Source organism: Tursiops truncatus, chromosome 13, assembly GCF_011762595.2.
Source record: "Tursiops truncatus isolate mTurTru1 chromosome 13, mTurTru1.mat.Y, whole genome shotgun sequence".
NCBI classification, from domain to species: Eukaryota; Metazoa; Chordata; class Mammalia; order Artiodactyla; family Delphinidae; genus Tursiops; species Tursiops truncatus.
This window is the reverse complement of record NC_047046.1, coordinates 80,410,836-80,416,835: the sequence shown is the minus strand read 5'-3', so window position 1 is coordinate 80,416,835 and position 6,000 is coordinate 80,410,836. Positions and strand designations below refer to the sequence as shown.

The 6,000-nt window shown below is 37.5% G+C and overlaps 1 protein-coding gene across 2 annotated transcripts in view; it reads right to left on the bottom strand.

Moving 5' to 3' along the window:
* Positions 1-209: 209 nt before the first annotated feature.
* The window catches only part of CCDC102B (coiled-coil domain containing 102B), a 268,909-nt gene continuing 263,118 nt past the window's right edge, over positions 210-6,000 (bottom strand). For both annotated transcript variants that reach the window (XM_073790810.1, XM_073790808.1), the window contains one exon: positions 210-3,719. The gene's annotated coding sequence lies outside the window, so the exon portion shown is untranslated. The remainder of the gene's footprint in view (positions 3,720-6,000) is intronic.

Below are 6,000 nucleotides of genomic sequence, written 5' to 3'. Positions count from 1 at the left end.
TTAAATTCAATAAGAGACCATGCTTTAAAATACATTTATACAGGCATATTCTTTTATTTTCTTTTTTTTAACGTCTTTATTGGAGTATAATTGCTTTACAAGTTTGTGTTAGTTTCTGCTATGTAACAAAGTGAATCAGCTATATGCATACATATATCCCCATATTCCCTCCCTCTTGCACCTCCCTCCCACCCTCCCTATCCCACCCCTCTAGGTGGTCACAAAGCACCGAGCTGATCTCCCTGTGCTATGCAGCTGCTTCCCACTAGCTATCTGTTTTACATTTGGTAGTGTATATATGTCAGTGACACTCTCTCACTTCGTCCCAGCTTAACCTTCCCCCTCCCCGTGTCCTAACGTCCATTCTCTACGTCTGTGTCTTTGTTCCTGTCTATACAGGCATATTCTAAAAGTCAAAACCCTAAAGAATATTATCTATCATAACTGTACCGAATATTTCAAATATTTTCACCAGCTCTTGGCTAAGATATAAGAGTGATTCTTTTCCTCAAAGTAATCAACAGCAAACTAAAATGTACTGGGTTCCTTCAATGTCCTAAAAATTATGCTAAATTTTATATATTTTTACACATTTCACTGTCAAAATAATTCAATATAATAGATATAATATTCATATTACAGATACAGAAGCAGGAGCTAAGAATAACTTCTCAAAATCATACATCTTCTAAGTAATAAATAGCTGTGTTGGACTCCCAAATCTATGCTTGCTTTATGTCCTCAGTTTATTAGAGAAAATGTGATACAGTTGTGAGACTATTAGAAAAATTTTTATTTGTTTCATGAGCATAAAGACGGTGACTCTGAGATTCTTTTTTTGGAAATATGACCCTTAAAATGGTCACATAATATAAACACCATCCCTCAAAGCCCCATTGTTTCTTTGCTGGAGGAAGTACGAATGTGATTAAAAATTCTTGGTTAGCAATACCACCAATAGTGCTGAAAATGACAATATGTATGTCACAGAACAAGACTGATGAAATCACAGTCTCAACAATACAAATGACTTAATTGTTAAGAGTTCTTAACATTTCCAAACAGAAGTGAGTATGGAATGGTGGCTTATAAAATTAAACCTTTCAAGGTTAGTTTTTGTTTGTTTGTTTTAAAATGTGTGTGAGTGTGTTGATAACATTGAGAGGGACTTCATGTTGGCATCGAAAATAGCAGGTCACTCTTTGCCACAAGGAAGGGAGGATTTATATTTGGCCAATGGAAAAGAATGTTGATATATATTTTGGTATTATACTACTGAAGAAAAAATGTCAGGTGGTCAAATTTTGAATAAGCAAGCCAATCTTTGGTTTATGGTCCTTAAAAAGTGCTCAATAATACCACAACTAATAAAGTTATTCATAATTTTTATCAATAATAATTCAAAACTTCTCTGGCCAAAACCCATTGATTTCCAAAATTCCTTTTACTTAAACTGCATATAAACTGCATATAATTTAATTATTTTGCTGTTTTATTTTTAAAAATCTGTAGCGTAACTTCCTTGATAAAACTTTATGCTTTTAAGTAGATCATATATAAAAATGTGAAATTTCAAAAATAAACATTAAATGCGTGAATTAATGCAAACCATCAAGGATTCACAATGTAAAGGATAAAATACCATCTCTTAAAATTACTAATCATAAACCTGTTTATATTTTAACAGTTTTAAAATATAAACTGTTTATATTTTAACAGTTAAAATTTCAAGGAAGAAAATCATTATGCAACCTTAATGTCGAAAGACTATACATTTTTTTTAAAAAAATAAATCATTTATTTATTTATTTATTTTTGGCTGTGTTGGGCCTTCGTTGCTGTGTGTGGGCTTTCTCTAGTTGCGGTGAAGTGGGGAGCTCTTCGTTGCGGTGCTAGGGCTTCTCATTGTCGTGGCTGCTCTTGTTGCGGAGCACGGGCTCTAGGCGCGCAGGCTTCAGTAGTTGTGGCATGTGGGCTCAGTAGTTGTGGCTTGCGGGCTCTAGAGCTCAGGCTCAGTAGTTGTGGCTCACGGGCTTAGTTGCTCCGTGGCACGTGGGATCTTCCCAGGCCAGGGCTCGAACCTGTGTCCCTTGCATTGGCAGAGAGATTCTTAACCACTGCACCGCCAGGGAAGCCCAAAAGACCATATACATTTTTGTATTTTTAAATATTAAATGTATTTTGTAGGTTTACAAGCAAGGTAAACAAAATCATAGGTGAGAAGCTAAGTCTAATTTTAATTGAGGGATGACAGGTTGTTTGCAATTATGAGAAAATATTCTGAATCAAAAGTAGATTTCCTTAATTCAGTGGCTACCGTGTCACAGGGATACCTCTCATAAAAATAAAACTGAGCATCAGGTTTCCCACTATTCTTCCTCACGTGGCAGAGTCTTTATACTAGGGCCCAGGGTTGCAGTGCAACAAAATGAGTATAAAATGAGCCATAGGGTCTGGTAGAAATGTGCTTGAAAGTCGGGCCCACGATGTTCTACCCATCTGTAACTGGACAAGTTCCAGTACATGTGTGAACCTTGATTTGTTTGTCTACATAACATAGATAATAACCGTACCCCAGGAAATTCACCAAGTGCAGTGGACAGCACACAGAAGGAGTTAAATAAGGATGCCTATTTTTAAAGTCTGTTGCAAAGTGGTATTGTTATATAATGAAGTCACCTTGCTGCATAGGCATTTCATGCCTATGGCAGGTGTGAAAAGCATACAGAGGACTAACTAGGTTACCAGGCGAATTCTTAGTATGAAACCTTGTTCCCAAGCCTTGGCATATAAATACATTTTTTGTGAGTCTTTCTAGTAGAATACTTATAAATATACAGTGAGCTTTATGCTTGTATTTGGCACGTGTAGCTGGAGACAACTTCCAGAAACACCCTTGGGTCACCTCAACTCATCATTAAGTGATCTAGTGGGAAGGCAGAGAAATGGAAGCCATGATTATCCATTGGGTAAACAATATACACGTATATAATCAAATACCAAGTCAACCGTACTCTGCTTTCAAATCAATATATGAACAGCCTTAAAGTCATTTAAATATATAAATGTGATATGCCACATGATATAGGACATAATATCTGCTTTTCCAAGCAGAATAAGATGATTAAAATAATTCAGTAGGGGGGCTTCCCTGGTGGCACAGTGGTTGGGAGTCCACCTGCCGATGCAGGCAACACGGGTTCGTGCCCCGGTCCGGGAAGTTCCCACATGCCGTGAAGTGGCTAGGCCCGTGAGCCATGGCCTCTGGACCTGTGTGTCTGGAGCCTGTGCTCCACAACGGGAGAGGCAACAGCAGTGGGAGGCCCGCATACCGCAAAAAAAAAAAAAAAAAAAAAAAAAAAAATTCAATAGGATAGAGCCATGGTACCCTTCATAAAACAGGATAGAAAATGAGATAATAACAATAAAGTTAATTATTGAGATACTAATATAAATCATTAAACATACAGAAAAACTCTCGACAGTTGAACATAACTTCACCTGAATTCTTAGGTTATCTTAAAAGAGAAAAATCTTTGCATAGGGGAACATTATTTGACACTCATGATCTACAAATAGTGAAGTTGGAAAGGTAGCAATTCCATAGGACAGAGACAAAAACAGAACCAGGGTAACAATCACAAAATGGACAGTATTTAAGCTTTTCTATTCCACTTCTAAACTTTGCAAGATGACAGTCTTCTAGCCAAAGGCATCACCTAAAATAAAAGAAAAATGATTGTTAATGCACATAAGAAGCCACAATAATAACAAAGTAGACAGAAATATAATTTCTTTCCTTTATTGCCTTCATGAGTCAAGGTAAAACTAAATTTTGCTATAGATTTAGCATGTTTGCACTCACAGGAACAACTAATATCCCATCTAGAAAACATTCTCCCACAGGGAATCTGGCACAAATAACCTACAGGACACTGCTGCATAGATTAGCTTATAATTATCTATTTTGTAGATAAATATATTTATCTTTGGATTTTAGCTCTCTCTAAAATCATGTATCAGAACAAAACATAATCTTATACATACATACAACAGACTACTTGAACTTCTGAATACGTCATACAGGCAGGAGTAAAGCTAATAGTCAAAAGATGTGCCTGGGACCCTGCAACAGAGGTGCTGTGAGTTCTAGCTGCATTGAGAGAAGAAATGCATAAATGCAGAGGCAGTGGTGTCAGAACATAGCAGGAGTTTGTTCACCTACACTTTTGGCATCTCTTTTTTGGACCTCAAATGATGGTTATATTGAGCTCAAACCTTAATTGGCATTTTGCAGACTCTTTGATACCACTATGTTTAATGCTGGTGCTGAGAGGTAAGACAGGAGTAGAACAAGGAATGTTGGATTTAGGGAAGATATTGCTATGGTCTGAATGTTTGTGGCCCCCAAAACTCACATGCTGGAATTCTTTTTTTTTTTTTGTGGTACACGGGCCTCTCACTGTTGTGGCCTCTCCCGTTGTGGAGCGCAGGCTCTGGACGCGCAGGCTCAGGGCCATGGCTCACGGGCCCAGCTGCTCCGTGGCATGTGGGATCTTCCCGGACCGGGGCACAAACCCGTGTCTCCTGCATCGGACTCTCAATCACTGCGCCACCAGGGAAGCCCCACATGCTGGAATTCTAAGGCCCATTGTGATGTATTAGAAGATAGGGCCTTTGGGAGGTGATTAGGGCAGGAGGGTGGAGCCCTCATGAGTGGGATTAGTGCCCTCGTAAAAGAGACTCCACATTGCTCCCAGCCCCATCCACCCCATGAGGATATAAAAGGAAGTCTGTCATTGAAAGACAGCCTTCCCCTGACCATGTGGGCACCTTCATCTTTGACTTCCAGCCTCCAGAACTGTGACAAATTTTTTTTTTTTTTTTTGGTTTATAGGCCACCCAGTCTGTGGTAATTTGTTATAGCAGCCTGAACAGATTAAAACAGATATGGAGGTGGGACTGTTGAAATATTTTCAGAAATGAAAGCAGAAGGAAAATGGGATAGGATACAATTTATGCTAACTGGTCTTCCCAGCCCCCCAGGACAGAAACAAACAAGAAAGGGGAAAAATGATGTATTTTTAATGATATTAATGTTTTATCAATTTCAATTTTACCTTGATTCTTTACTAATTTTCACTTTAGATTGAAGAAAACTCATTGTTGCTAGAATTTGTTTTAACACTAAATAAATAGTATCTTTTGATACAAGAAATATTTAAGTATTTCTGATGTTAAGGCTATATATTTTGGACAAAGGAAATAAAACTAGGAGAGGGATGAGTAGTAATTAGAATGATTCTGGAAGGCTGAGCAAGTGGGTTTATAAAGATTAACAATGAGGTCCTCTGTTCTAATGGGACATCCACAAGTTATCCCTTCCTTTGGTTTGATCCAGAATACATGAATTCTTTTTGTAGTTCTGTAGTTCTCTCTATTTTTCTCTGAAAAATAATTTCTGTATGCTCAGTCATGACACAATGTAATTTCCTTACAGATGGGAGCTTCCCTTCTGAAGACATTAAAACACATTGATCAGATTCTCACCCATAATAAAAAGCTATCAGAATGTCTAACTGCAGTAATATACTTAAGGAAATAGATAAAGCATCATTTCCTTTGCAAGCTTAGTATGTAAGAATCGGGAATAGTTTCTTGCTTCATGATTCTGAACATAAACACCATTTCCCTTTACAAAAAAAGAAGCATATGAAGAAAAAAATTAAACATCCCCTTTCAAAAAAGTTTTTAGTGGTGGACATTAGTCTTGCAATGAATGTTTTATTTCCCTTGAATTGTGAAAACACTCTCATGGAATTTGAAAATAATTATTTCAGTAAAAGGGTGTAGGGCTCCTGAACTTGCATAATTTCCCATAAGAAAAATTAAATCAGAATTATGTAAGTATATCATTCCAAATCCAGTTGGCCTTGAGGCAGTGCCTGGGAAGAAATAAGGATGCAGTGAGCCACAAAAATCAGGTTAGCCTCAAGGTCT